Source organism: Syngnathus floridae, chromosome 18, assembly GCF_059516105.1.
Source record: "Syngnathus floridae isolate MCC-2025c chromosome 18, RoL_Sflo_1.0, whole genome shotgun sequence".
Lineage (NCBI taxonomy): Eukaryota > Metazoa > Chordata > Actinopteri > Syngnathiformes > Syngnathidae > Syngnathus > Syngnathus floridae.
In genome coordinates, this window is record NC_142430.1 from 10,360,509 (window position 1) to 10,374,745 (window position 14,237).

General features: G+C 42.5%; 1 protein-coding gene across 5 annotated transcripts in view; it reads left to right on the plus strand.

Moving 5' to 3' along the window:
- The window catches only part of rbfox3a (RNA binding fox-1 homolog 3a), a 158,736-nt gene that overhangs the window by 85,652 nt on the left and 58,847 nt on the right, over window positions 1-14,237 (plus strand). The gene's annotated exons all lie outside the window — the stretch shown is intronic.

Below are 14,237 nucleotides of genomic sequence, written 5' to 3' on the forward strand. Positions count from 1 at the left end.
TGTTGCCTTGTTTGTGTCACCGACATTCTGAGCCTCTCATTTTATTTTGGCGGCTGAGATTTGGGGTGTATCGCCTCAAAGGTCATAATCTGCTCGCATCAGCTCTTTTAATGGTAAATTTGGTTCAAGACCGTTGTTATCGCTGATGACGATAATCATCATCACCATTATGAGCAGTTGGCTATTTGCTGCTTGGCTGTTTACACCATTAAAAAAAAAAAAAATCAATTAGGGGCATAATGCAGACTGATGGATCTGTTATGTAGTCAACTTATATGTAAATAATAAAAAGAAAAAAAACTCAAAATTAGAGAATGCGCCCATTTTATTTTGATTTAGCAAGATGCTACGGATCACCAACCAGTCAATCAAAAAAAAAAAAAGGTAAGACAATACTACTGTCGAATGCTAAAGAACCTGGATTAAGTGTTGTTCTTTTGAAGAGACGTTTGTGTTAAGTGCTTATATATTACCTACACTCCCAAGTGGTAACACAAATCCAATCAGGATTTACCGATCCAATCTGACGGATGAGAAAAACATGGCTAAAAGGAGTTGGAGTAGAAGTTCACAAGAATCAATTCATTCAGGCTTCCAAATAAAGTTGCTGTTTTTAAATAAAGGATTGATGGAGGTTTTGGTCTTGAGTACGGTAGGAAAGTAATTGTTCTGTGATTTTTTTATATATTTTTTTGTGGCAGGACTGTCAGTAACCTTCTGTCAAAGAATAAACACAATGGTAGCATAATTTTTTTTTAAATTTGTCCAAATGCCCATTGGCAAGGCCCACGTGTCCTTAAGGCACAACTGGAGCTTTTTGTCAAGTGCCATCATTTTTCAGAGGAAACAAAATACATGTCCTGCCTTGGGAATCCATTTTTTTGAAAGTGCCACAGTCTCACCTTTCCAAATTGCTAACAACCAAAGGTGCAGGTCAAACGCATTGAAAATAACCTGCAGTCATTTGTAAAACGGCAAATTTAAGATGAGCCATCAAGAGAGTAGGCAGAGAGAGGGCTGGCTGGCTAGCTGACTGGCTGGCTGGCTGGCTGGCTGGCTGACTCAATCTGCTTACTGCAGCACATAAGGGCCACACCGCATCAGCCTTTGGATCAAGTCATTGTATGGCTAATGCTGATGTCAGTGTCTTTTTTTTTTTTCTCATTAGCAACGGTGTAATATAGAATTGGATGAGCGTTCGTTTGCATTATAACAAAATGCAAAGGCCACCCAGAAACCCGGACCCCGACCGACTCTTAAAAACTAGAAGACGTATTTATCTTAAACAAGGTTGAACTATCGTTCGGCATATTCCCATTAAATCCGTTTGTACACTTTGCAGTATTTTGAGGCAGTGAAGTAGTTAACGTAGCAGGCGCTTATCTTAGTGCTTGTATTGACCGTAACAGTGATGTGGGGGTTGGCCGTTGGTGTTTGAGGGCCAAAGTTGCTGAGCCAGGCTAGTATGCAATCCTCATCTCGCCATCCCTCCCTCCCTCTCACTTGCCTGCCTGCCTGTCTCATCCAGCTTGAGTGCAAATCACATGAAAGTGCACTTGTACATGTAATGGAAGAGGAAAATACCAAAATAAAAGTATAGTTTTTAGTCCATTTTATTTTGCCAAGTGGTTGCACCAAATATAATCTTCTGGATCCATTTTTTAGGTGAAGTAGACTATTGACTTCAAAGTTTGAAAACAACATCTGATTCCAAATTAAGCGCAATTGCTAAATCAGCAGATTTGTGAACAGGGAATTTTAGATGATATCAAATGATAGTAAAGACCAAAAAAAGAGCTTTTCTTACTGTCTTTCACCATTTTTGGATTTTTCATCAATTTCCAATAAGTTCTGTCCAGCCTGTAAAGCAACCATGTGGGGCTCTGCCCTCCCCTCCCCTCCCCGGCCCTCCCCTCCCCTCCCCTCCCGCTCACGTTGTGCATCTTTCCGCTCTCCATCTCATCCCCTCTGCACTTGTTCTTCCCTGTTGCAAGATTCCGTGCTATCGCTCAGTGTGGTTAACTCCGGCTTTTCCAAACCTCCCCCCTTGTATCTTCTGCCGTCTTCACCTGGGAACACTAAAAGAAGAAAGTCTCACACCTGCCTCCCTCATAAAACACCGCTGCCGAACCGAAGCTGCTCAGGACGATAATAGGAAGCAGAGGGAGGGAGGGAGGGAGGGAGGAGGCAGGTAAAAAAGTAGAGGGGAGAAAGAACAAAAAAAAACCAAAAAAGAGATAGGACAAGAGGTTGGAAAGTTGTGAAGAGGAGATAGAAGGGAGGCAAAGCGGGGATACATTAGCAACGCCTTAGAGCACTTTCCCCTCTTTTTGCCTCTCTCCATATTCTTTTTTTTCTCTCCTTCCTTTCCCCTTTGGCAAAGAAGAGCCTGTGTTTTTTAGTGGAGAGGAAGCAGCTTGAGGTTTTTTTTCTGCGGCAACTCTGAGACGCGAACACAGTCAGCGGGAACGGCAGAGCGACTGTCTTCAGGGGCAGCGGGACACATAAAAGGGACTTTATAACTTGGCTACATATCCACAAACACAGGGGCAATTAAGTGGTTGTCAGCAGACGGCACTGCCAAAAATTACATCCCAGAGAGAGGCGAAAAAACGTGAAAGGACTGAGGAAGTAAGACAGGATAGATAAAGTTTGACCAGGAGAGAGGGGGAAAAAAAAAAAGAAAAAAAAGAAGAGCCCTGGCCTCTCCACTTTCTTTGCAAGTCTACCATCCTCTCTCTGCTGAGATGATGATGTATTTCTGGGTGAGTACCGAGAGGCCTCTCGCTGTGGCTCACATGAAATGCTCGACTCGCTTTGATTCGTCCCTAATCACGGCTCTTTGTTACTACTTGATCAAAAATTCTTTGTGCTTATTGATCTGTTCTGCTCTCTCGTCAAGAAGACTAAGAATCATTTGACTCAATTGAAGCGCGCGCGCACGCACGCACACATTTGGAACATGCCATTTTTCTACAAGTTTCAGGGCCGATTTTTCAATGCTCTTGTACAGTATAGTATCTGCTGACTCAGCATTGCAAAGCAAGTAACTGCAGACTGAGTGAATAATGGCTCTCACAGCTGCTCGTTATTTGCTTGGATGGGTACATTCAGATTATGTTGCATGATCTTCCAGAGCTTTGAATCTTCTTCAAGTCTAGCAAATCGGAGAGAAGCGGCTTCTTTCCCAAATGTATTTAATGAAAGGCGTTGCAGGCTCTACTGACTTTTTTAGGATTGGGACTATGCATGTGCTTGATATGATTTATTCCCAGTTGCATCCTAAATATTTTGACGCCACACTATTTTTCAACCTGGACAGTCTTTGCTGCTATAATTGGGGAGTCGTGTAAAAGCACGTTCTGTCTCCACGATATCCAATAGTAAGGAGAAGCTTTTATTAGCTATTATGCAATAAACAGGAGCACCACGGAGGGCTTTTTAAATGGTTTTGACATTCAGGTTACCAAGTAATTACCAACTGCTGTGAGTGTAAGGGCCACTTATGTCCTGCAGAGCAGCAAGCATAATATGACATATTCACCCAGAACACCTTAATTGCCGTGAGCTCACTTGTCAAGACATTACAGCAATAATAAATAATTTTCAAATGATAGATGCGTATATAAAAATGTATCAAATGTATATACATATCTCAAATGATAGTCACATATGACCTCAGTCTGCAAGTAGTTTCTAATGAAGACAGCAGCACACTGTAAGGTGTCTCTCCTTTTCTCAAACCTGAACAGCTCCGCACAAAAAGTTGCACAAAAACCTTCTTGGTTCATTTCGACTCCAGGCGAGTTTAAGCGTTATTCTATGAGCAGGGTTAATCAATATTGCACGATGGACACAGATGGAGCGGTCGCTGTCGTGTGATTCAAGTGTTGACGTGATATTCGGAGCGTTAAGCTGGATTTTCTTTTTTTATTCATTGACGTGCACTTCAATACAAAGTGTGACTTTATCTTGCTGTCCTCCTTTTTTCCTCCCCACTGTCTCCCTTGGCCCGGTGTGCCGTACGTAGCGCAGTTAATGATGGGGAGTCTGTCGCTGGTGGCTGTCTGCAGATATGAAGCATGCAGGGCCCCTTTGATACTGAAGCAGCAAGCAAGTGCAGTTGACATTAGCAATTCCTCTTCATCACTACTCCTTATTGACTCTCTCCCCCTCTCCACTCGTTCTCTCTCAGACACAAACTACAAATAAATACATATACAGTACGTATACAGTCAAAGAATGCAAATGCACAGAAGTGAGCGAGCCTGGTAGTAAGTGTAAATACACACAAAGGATTACATGCAAAGCTTAGCCAAACATACGTAGGCGCCTTTTAAAACATACTGCAGTGAACACACTTCTAAATGCACTGCTGAGTTTGCAGCTGATCCCTTTGGTATATCTGTGACAACACTAACACATTCCAACTACTTCCCTCCCTCCCTCCATCCATCCATCCATCCTTCCTTTCAGAGACTCCCAAAAGGAAAAAAGACCTCTAGTCCGAAAGATGTAAGGGCGATAATAGGGGCCGGAAGAAAAGAAACACAGCAAGTAGCCGGAACTAATGAACAGGTACATCAAGAGTGGACGCGGAGATAGGAAACCCCCCCCCCAAAAAAAAAGATTGTGTGAGGAAGGAAGCATCTTGAGGGCAGGTCAGGATCCAGGTGCTTACCGGGGACACAGAAAGGGAAAAAGGGAAAAGGTGATGACCGGGATGTTTTCCTTCCCCTCGTTTGTACCCGTGGGGTCATTAGCGTAAATAATTCATGCTGGACATGGAGGAATGGCCACTGCTCAAGAGGAGGGAAAATAAAAGAGCAGCTACGATGAGCACAGAAGAAAAGTGCAGATGCTTCTTCCCCCTCCCCTCCGCCCCCCTCCCTTCCCCTTCCCTCCCCTCCCCTCCCCTCCGCTCCGCTCTCCTCGGTGTGCCTATGAGCTGATAAATAATTGAGTGTGCTGAGCAGGGGACTGCATGGATTAGAGGAGCAGAGGGAGCGGGAGGCCTGTTGGAGCCCTAGACAGTGAAATGAGTGCCTGCTCTTGAATAGAGATTACCTCCTTTTTTACTCTTCCTCTCCTTCTTTCTACCTTTCTTGACCCTCTTCAGTGCTTCAGGACAGGGCTTTCCAGATCTCAGGGTCTTTCGGATGAAGCCCAATTACGCGCGCTTGACTCGAGCTCGTCTTACACTAACATTGAATCCGGGCCGACGCGTATTTGGGATCTTTCATGATTGGATGGAGCGCATCTGATCAAGATGACTTGTCCACCACCAGTTTGTTGCTGAGGGGCTCCGATGATATTCACAAGTGATGAAATGAAATGGAGCTCATTTGGGCTTTCAGTGGACCTACCTAAGTGCTTTGCCACGAGTCCATTTCGATCCAACTTGGCTTAGTTTGTTTGGTCAGGTGTGGACACGGTAATTGAAGTCAATTATGAAGCAAATGAGAGCTCTTCCTCTAGATTACGTTTGCGTAACTCCAAGACTCTGTCTGGGATAAGATTTGATCTGCCACTTCATTTGCTGCATGGAAAATGAAAAGCTTTTACGCATATTACAAACATTTTTCTCTCAATATTTCATATTTGATGAAGCGGTGATGGTGTCAGTCAATAGCTGGCAAAATGAGCAAGTGTCGAATGACCATGAAGAGAGTAAGGCAATCGTAGAGAGGAAAGCAGAAATACTATAACAAAGCCTGTTGGTAAATATTTCAACAGCATAGCTACGGTATAACACAGACTGTCGGAAAGGGAACAGAGTAAGGTTCCCCAGGCTGGAAGTTAGCAAATCAATAAATCTGCTTCCACCTAACTTTTGTGCATTCCGAGCAAGTGTTTTCAGTTGCACATCTGACTGTCGGTAGTCGGCTTTCACATCTCAACCCCCAGAGCGTGTTGGCATGCTCCCATTTATTAACCACAACCAGTAGGCTGGAGTTAATTTTTTTTTTTTTTTACAATTGCCTTTTGGAGGAAAATAGATTCTTGTTTTTGTTTTTAAACGAGGCAGTTCATATTTGGAGAAATGTCCATTATAGGGAAAAAATAATGGCTCATTGGAAAATACGATTGAGGCTAATTGCCGGTTGTTTGTCTCCATATCCCACGGCGTTTTGAAGAGCCGAGGTTGACGTGTGGAGCAATCTTTCACCCGAGCGAGCGAGCGCTTGTAATCCCGAGTCTGGCTATATCACATCCAACGCTTTCCGCCAGGTGTTCAGCACTTTGGTGCACATTCTTCTATTCACCATGTGCTGTAATCTTCACGCCGATAAGGAGATTAAATGGTGAGCAGGAGAGGGGATTTCAAGGATTTCTCCTCTGAGTACAAAGGGATATCAGTGGGAGGGAAGGATATTACCCAAGGTTTTAACACAAGCGAGGGAGCGGCAGATGAGACTAAATGGAGAGTGTACGGGAGGAAAAAAAAAAACCAGATGAGCCAGACAGTCAGGTGTTATCGCCGACAACGATCATTAGAAGTGTTTACAGAGGAGCCACCGGGGAAAGGTCAGTGAGCCAACACGCTCTTATCGCGTTGGCGGCAGAATAGCATCGCTGCAATGACAGTACTGAATGTTACCTGTTCTACATCTCTGACCCGGGTCACCACCCATTAACTGCGTCAACAATTGTTATGCTCTGTTTTTACTTTTCATGGATTGAAATTGAATGGATCTAACAGAGAAGGGAAAAAATGGGAACATTTCAAAAAGGAGGCTGGAGGTCAGGTCACATTTTGTTCCAGCGCTTATTACTTCATGCATCATCACCACAGGAGCAAATGAAGAACGTGAACTTCCTCCAAGGACATTTTTTGCTGCTTGACTGTATCATTGTTAATCGGTAACACTCCTGCGGCCTTCTTATACGTATCTCCTTTTTGTTCTCTCTCATTTGCATTTTTTGGACAAAATCAAACTCAGGCTTACCCTGAGGTGTTAGAGGAAAGTAATGATTTTTTAAAATGTGGTAAATAATTCAGAAAAAAAAAGAATGTAATTAAGATGCATGGGGTTTGGGGTAAATTCTTGCTCTTGCTCTCTATTTCCCGAACTAATGAGAGCTTTCTCACTTTATTGTAGTAACCCTGACACACCTATTTTTCCGTTTAGCTCCACAAAGAGGAACAAACTGCATTGTGGGTTAAGAGCAACTCCCAGGTGGCAAATATCTGAAATTGTAAACATGTGTCTTAATAAGTGCAGCACCAAGTGAAATTGAGGGAAACAAATCAATGTGTTGACCATTTGAGAAGGTCGGCAATAAGTATTTGTGTCCAATATATTAGATGTGATGCCGCTCCATCCCTTGAACTCGCCTAGCTGGGTCATAACCATTTTTATGTGCTATCCCGAGGTCTTTACACATTATACGATTGGCCACATCATAATCAGGTCAGATTAGATTGGACTCTGCAGGAGACTTCCGAATCAAATGACTCACCATTGATCAACTCATAAATGTAATGAAGAAAATTATTTAACGTCTCACTTGGAGTGATTCTGTCCATTAAGGATTTTATCGTCCATTGTGGAGTGACCTGAACGCGCTCTCACTGTCTCTTTATTTTACATTTTGGAAGATTGAAAAAAGAAAAAACCGCATACTGTATGAATTGCAATCTAGTTGCTTGATAAGCTTCGACAAGTTTTCGTCCGTGTTTTTTTGAAATGCGCAACCCTTTAACAAATCAGCCCCCAAGACTTTTCTTGCGTAAGTGCTTTGAGGTTTAAAGGCGAAAGTAGTTTTCTTTTGTTATCAAAGCCCTTCTCCCGGCAAATGGCAATGACCCATTTGAGACACATTTAGGTCCGAGGGGTGCATTTTCTATTTTCACACGCATTGAATGACCAGCAAAAGCTCATTAAGAACTTGTTTTGCACTCACAAACACAAGCGCATGTAAAAGGGGGCAGTGCGGTAAATGGAATAACAGCCCTGTGACTTTATGTTAAAGGATATTGGGCCATTTGAGCGCATTCTGGGGGCGGCCAAGAACAAGTTGGAAATAATACTGCTCAGCAACACACACACACATACTCACCTGTCCAATACAGTAACTGCACCGTTGCTCACATAAATGACTTTTTTCCTAACTCCACATGCCCTGCATCCTTCCCCCCCCGTTTCTCGCTTTCTCAATTCTGTAGGCCGCCCCTTCTCAATCATTGTGACCCCACCGAGTGTATTAGGTCAACCGGGGAATTGCTTGTTGTTGTTGTTGTGGTGGTCATCTGCACTTTTCATATTTCTCACGCCCAGCGTTCCTCCAATACTATTGGAACGGAGAGGCTCATTCATTTTTTTAAGCTTGTTCATATATTTACTCGTCACTATTTTGCTTGGAATACTTGTAGCGAGGTGCTAATCTCGTGCCCTCTGGTGTTTATTGTTGATGTCCTTAAGAGTTGCTTTGGCATTCATTTATTTCAACATCAAATTGCTATCAACTAGCAGATGAAAAAAAAAAAAAGTGAATTGTACTGGTCCATGTCACGTTACAAGGAAACTTAAAACAAGAAGTCAAACTGGGTGGCGATGGAATGTTTTGCCTTTATGCGGATGCCCTCGAGCCACTGCCCCCTTCGGCCCTAGCCGGCCGGGCAAAGAGCAGAAAGAAAAGTGTGTGTGCTGCTCTTTTACACCACTCAATAAAGTTACAGCAAGGTGCCAAGTGTGTGACAAAACGCTTTCACACATCAGCAACACAAGCAATTTCTTCAAACACCCAAAGACGGCACATCCTGAGAGTGAACTTGAAAAAGATGAGCTGCAAAAAGTCCAGTCTTCTGCACCACCCGTTGTTAGCGTAGAGTCAATCTCAAAAAGTTTTGAAGAAGAAGCTCAAGTTTACATGTATCTCCAGGAATGATGGTTGATTTTCTAACAGAATGTTTCCCTTTAGCCCGATAAACCTTAATATCCAAAATCCTAATCACAAATTCCCCAAAGCAACAAATAAGGAAAGGGCTTGTGCTAAAACTGCCCACCATATTGACTAAAACTTCAACAGTCAAGAAAAATGCATCTGTGATCCTAGACCCTAACCTCCGTGGCAGGCAGCAAAAAAAGGATGCGAGGCCAAACATTGAGCTGTTAAACTAAGCAATGCCAAAATAACTTCAGGCTCCCCACATGCACTATCATTTACTTCAAGACACTGCAGCAAAACTTGAATTTGTTTACAAGCACACTGAGGTGAAGGTATTTATTATTATGCGTTGTTGGTTTTTTGGGGGGGGCTCTAATTCACTCATTACCATCCGATTGAATGCAATATCAACCAATACTTAAGTCTGCAGAGCCGCTTTTTAACAAGGACTAGTTGTCGGTAAGTGCATGTGTCTCGTGTGTTCCTTAATAGGCTTTTTAGTGGATTTCCGTTGGACATGCACAAAAGCTTTCTGGGAAATGGTGAAGCAGCGTTGGGCGGTCTGTAGAGTCAATCTGGTGTCTTTGGCTCGCATGTCGAGCTGTATCTGCCAGAGAATTATTTACAGCAGAATTTTCTCCACAGCAGTCTCTTTTTTTATTTTTTTTATTTCATGTAATAAATACTATATTTTTCTTCACTAATTGCTCGGTACCACATGCCGGTAAGAGGAAGTGATTGTTTATGATTTATTGATGAAGGAATTGAAACTCAAAGAAGCAATCTTTCAACATTTTGCGGTTGTGAAGTAATACTGGGAGCAAATTGGGTTAGAAAGGGAGAATGGCAAATGAGAGAACGAGGGCCCAATGTGAGAGAGATTTATGTTTGCCGGGATCCTTTAATCCGGGAGAATTAGCCGTTTAAGAGCAACTCACCGTTTGTAGATTACATGTCTCAGACTCTAGAGAGTTTTCATACTCTACCTGTTTAAATATATAGGTCTAACACATATATATATGTATAGATGAGTAAAGTTAGACAGTCAATTTGCTAATGTCACAATTGCAGGCCAGGGGATCAAACAGCTGTTATCTTTTCCTCATTCTCATGATCATTTTTTTTTTCATTCCCCCCCCCAGAAGATGTCAGCCTTATGTTGGCCCAGCCAGCGATAAGATCCACAGAGGAAATAGCAATGTGTGTTTTTAATATTCAGCGGGCGGTTATGCATTTACTCCTCTTTATATAATGAGATGCTATCGCTGCTTTTTCCCTCAACTTGATGAGGGGGTGTGAAGACAAATTTCCACCCTTTGATTAGATGTTCTTTTAGCATCAACAGGCTTGTGTCCCTCTTTCTACTAAGCATCACTAAATCTTATGCCGAAATCAAAGAAAAACTAAATGGCAAGCTTGAAGCTGACGCTTGTTATCGTGATGGTCTTTTTAGTCATGGTGTGGTCATGAATATATCATGACAGATATATATTTAAAACAATTTGAAAACGGATTTATTTTGGCTGAATTGAGACAATTTGATGGCTAGCTCGGTTTGTTTTGAGATGACTATTGGAAGTCAAACAAAAAGGTTGAAGAGGGAACAGACAGAAGGAAAAAAGAGACAATGGAAGTCATTATCCCTTCAGCATGTAAGTGTCTTAGGTCTGTGTAAGGTTAGTGCGCTGCAATCAATTCTGAAGTAGTTGCAAGTCAGGCAAGAAGGCAACTCGCACATTTCCCATTGAATTGGAGAATGAATGTATGAAAAAAGATTGCGTGGCAGGAGGCCACGGCACGTGGGCTGTATATTCCAAAACGTAACCTTGCATCGTGTAAGGCTCACCTCTGCCTGACCTCATAAAATAATGCATTGAAAGTAGAAGACAGGCAGGGCAGAGGAGGAGAGCAATAACAACTATTTGCACTGCAGCCCGCCCGCCCGGCCCACCACTCGCCGCAAATTACCCCAAAAATGCCTCGTGAGTGTGCGTACAAGAAGCCAGACTCCCTTGAGTTAGGCCGTACAGCCAGACAATGATTGAGGATGCCGACGGTGACGTGGGGCACGGGGTCAGAGGAGCAGATGGATCGGTCCTCCCAATGCACCTGAGAACCAGTGCCAGGAACCTGCCCCAATGTGTGATCGCAGAAGCAGAGAGGCGCACCTAGTATTCCGACAGGCCGCAAGGCCCGCAGGCGCCACCAGACAGGTGACTCATAAAACTGACATCACTGCACCCACGTATTTTTAATTTTTTTTTTACATTACATTTAATGAGATTCTATGAGATTGTATCACAGTAAAAAGACATGCTAGTCATTTGTGGAGCAGCGTTGACTGCTGACCGGGAATTACGGGGGCAGAGGCTCTCTCTCCCTAAGGTGACATAGACATGATGTACACAAGCATCATCTTTTGTAATAATAGTTTGTTTGTGTGGTGCTGCGCATGGCTGTTTTTCGGAACAGGTAGAGTATATGCTTACTGAGCGATTGCTGGAGCTTAGCCTCTACTGAATTGTCTCCTGTTGGATATAAAATGATGGGGTTTTTTGTTTTGTACATGCTTTTATTTTTAGGAATGAATGAAAAATTGCTGTCGTGATATTAGAGTATTTGGACCAAAAACTATGACTAAACGATGACTCGATGACTGAAATAGTTGTCGCTTAATTTGATAGTTGATTCATCGATTCATTTAGAATTGTTCTGGTATTATAGTCTCAGGAGGCTAAAAGAACGTACATTACATATATATAGTCTGACTGGTAAATATTTCCAATGCATTCATCGTAAGCAGTGTGTGAGAGAGTTTTTAATGTTTGCCCCATTCGCCATTGCCGTCGTCGGCGGACGCGTCGGAGCAGTCAGGGGTTTTAGCGGAGGGCTGAATGCAGATAAATGGCCGGCCGGCCGGCCGCATAGTACGTATGTACAGGAAATGTACGAGTCACACTTGATAGATAATACGGCGCAACTCAGCTGGAACTGTCAGCCAGCCACCTTTTTCTTCTTCTATCTGCTTATGTCCACTAATTTGTCTGTCTGCTGTGTGTATTCTCCCTTTTTCTATCTTAGTGCTTCCTTCTTTGGGAAAATCCATCTGTTGTGTAATTTCCTCTGTAGAATTGCTTTGTTCCCCCAATCACCCCGCTCTCTTATTTACTGAGTGGAGAGCAGGAATGGAGGAGGTAATGATAGCATGACAAAAAAGGTTGCTTGTTTCTCTGCTCCTGCTCACTACTCTGTATTAGTATCTCCCTCTGGCTCCCTCCTGTTTTCTCATTATTTCCCAGTCGCACATCCGAGTTTTATCCATTTCAATATACCCCCACCCCCTAAAAAAAAGGTGATTAGAACCTTTCTTTTTTTTGTAGTTTGGAGGTATTCTGTACATCTGAAGGAAAAAAAACAACAACTCCAATGTTGTTGGACAAAAGTGGTGTGATGGGAAATAATGAAAACACGAGTTGTTTTAAAAAAAAAAAAAAGCTTTTGTTTTGATATCTGATCATTTTTCTTCCTGCTGTCTCTTTCTCCTCCTTGTTGGGAGATATATCAGCGCTACAAAACCTCCCTGAGATGCTCGCTGCTGACAAAGGCAAAAGCAAAAGCAAAAGCAGCCTGCCTCTGGGAAACGTAGTTTCCATCCAGCCGCCTCATTTCCCAAGATGCGCCTGGCCTCAGCTTCTATAAATCAGAAAGAACAAAATGCAAATGTTGCTGGCGGGGCACTTTCCTTCTCAAAGAGATAGATATATTCCTGGATTTTGGAGCAACCTTTTTGAGTTGTGTAATTATTGAAGCATCTTTCATGGGGTTGCAAGTGCCAGTGAGATAGTGATGCATGGTGAGGGACAATTCCTCTGACAAAGATGAAGTCATACATTGATGAGAAACAAGGAGTGGAGTGATGAGTGTCTTGACGTGCATGGGAGCTTTCTTAGTTGGCGAGCCAATGATGGATGTTTCTTCAACAGATTTAGTGAAAAGCAAGCTTTAGCTGCAGAATGGTCACTGACAGGTCCCTCTGTCCCTGACTGCTCCCCTGCGTGGAGCGCAGGTGTCAGCAAGCACTGGATGAAATACTGCCATGTCAGACCCTCTATTACGCCTCAGCGGAGAGGAAGGAGAAGTGGAAGAAAAAAAAAAGATGAGGGAGTCACGATCTGTATCGTATTGATTGCTAATCCTTTTTTCTTAAGGCCTAATTCACTTGAATATCACAAAAGTGCAAGAACTGAAGGGGGCACCATTTCATTTACTTGTGGGTGGAACAATGCTTTACATTCTTCCAGGTTCATTCGATCGGATAAAATAATTATGATATGTTATGCTTAAATTATGAAAGTCTTAGAAATTCTCACCTACATTACAGTGAGAATATTGCACACATTAACGGAGAATATAGAAATTGAGACGTGGTGTATCTTTTTTGTACCTAATATAATAACAACAATAATAATCATCATCATCATAATAATATGTCTAGGAGTTGAGCAATTTAATACATGTAAAAGAAGTCAGAGTTTTCATTTTAAATGTGCAAACTAGAAAAAAAAAAAAAGTCTAGTCGACCATCCGATGGGAAAGGAGAGCAAAACAAAGCAGCACCTCATATTGTGATCAAAGCAGGATAACAAAACAGAACATTTAGCTAGAAATAAATAATACCATTTATGGAAACTTCAATCTATTTTCATCATACCCAAACACCAGTGACCCCTGTCCTGTGTTTTAGCGTGTGTGTGTGTGTGTGTTACCAGTCCATTCAAGCCTGAATTAGCACTGTCACCTAAATGATCATAATGAGTCAATTTTACAAGGGGAAGTCTCTTCTACCTATTCTAATCAGCTCTGGACACAGCCACTCTCACACTCACACACACACACACACACACACACACACACACACCGGCTCCCAAATATGCAGAGTGCTGCACTGTGAGCAATCCTACGCTAATTACCTTCCAATTAGATTTACTATTATTCCCTAATAAGCTGACTGGAGCAGGCTAATCATATGTTTGAGTCATGCTCTAATGCAGTCAGGCCCAGTGTGGGGTCAAACTCAATTTGGTTTAGCGACATGGAAGGAATCTGCTCTTTCATTTGCTTTGCTGGCCCATGCTGAGCCAGACCATAGCAGGCTATAAAAATCAACTTAACGCTAAGCTGTCACTCACTTATAATGTGTCATTGGAACTGGTTCTTTTCACTGATATAAAAAAATATATACGTATATCTATTGTGTTTATGATTTTGTCATGAACTGTACATGCAAAATTGTGAGTTGCTGCAGACAGACCGGTCACGTAAGGTATACCTAACCTAACTTAGTA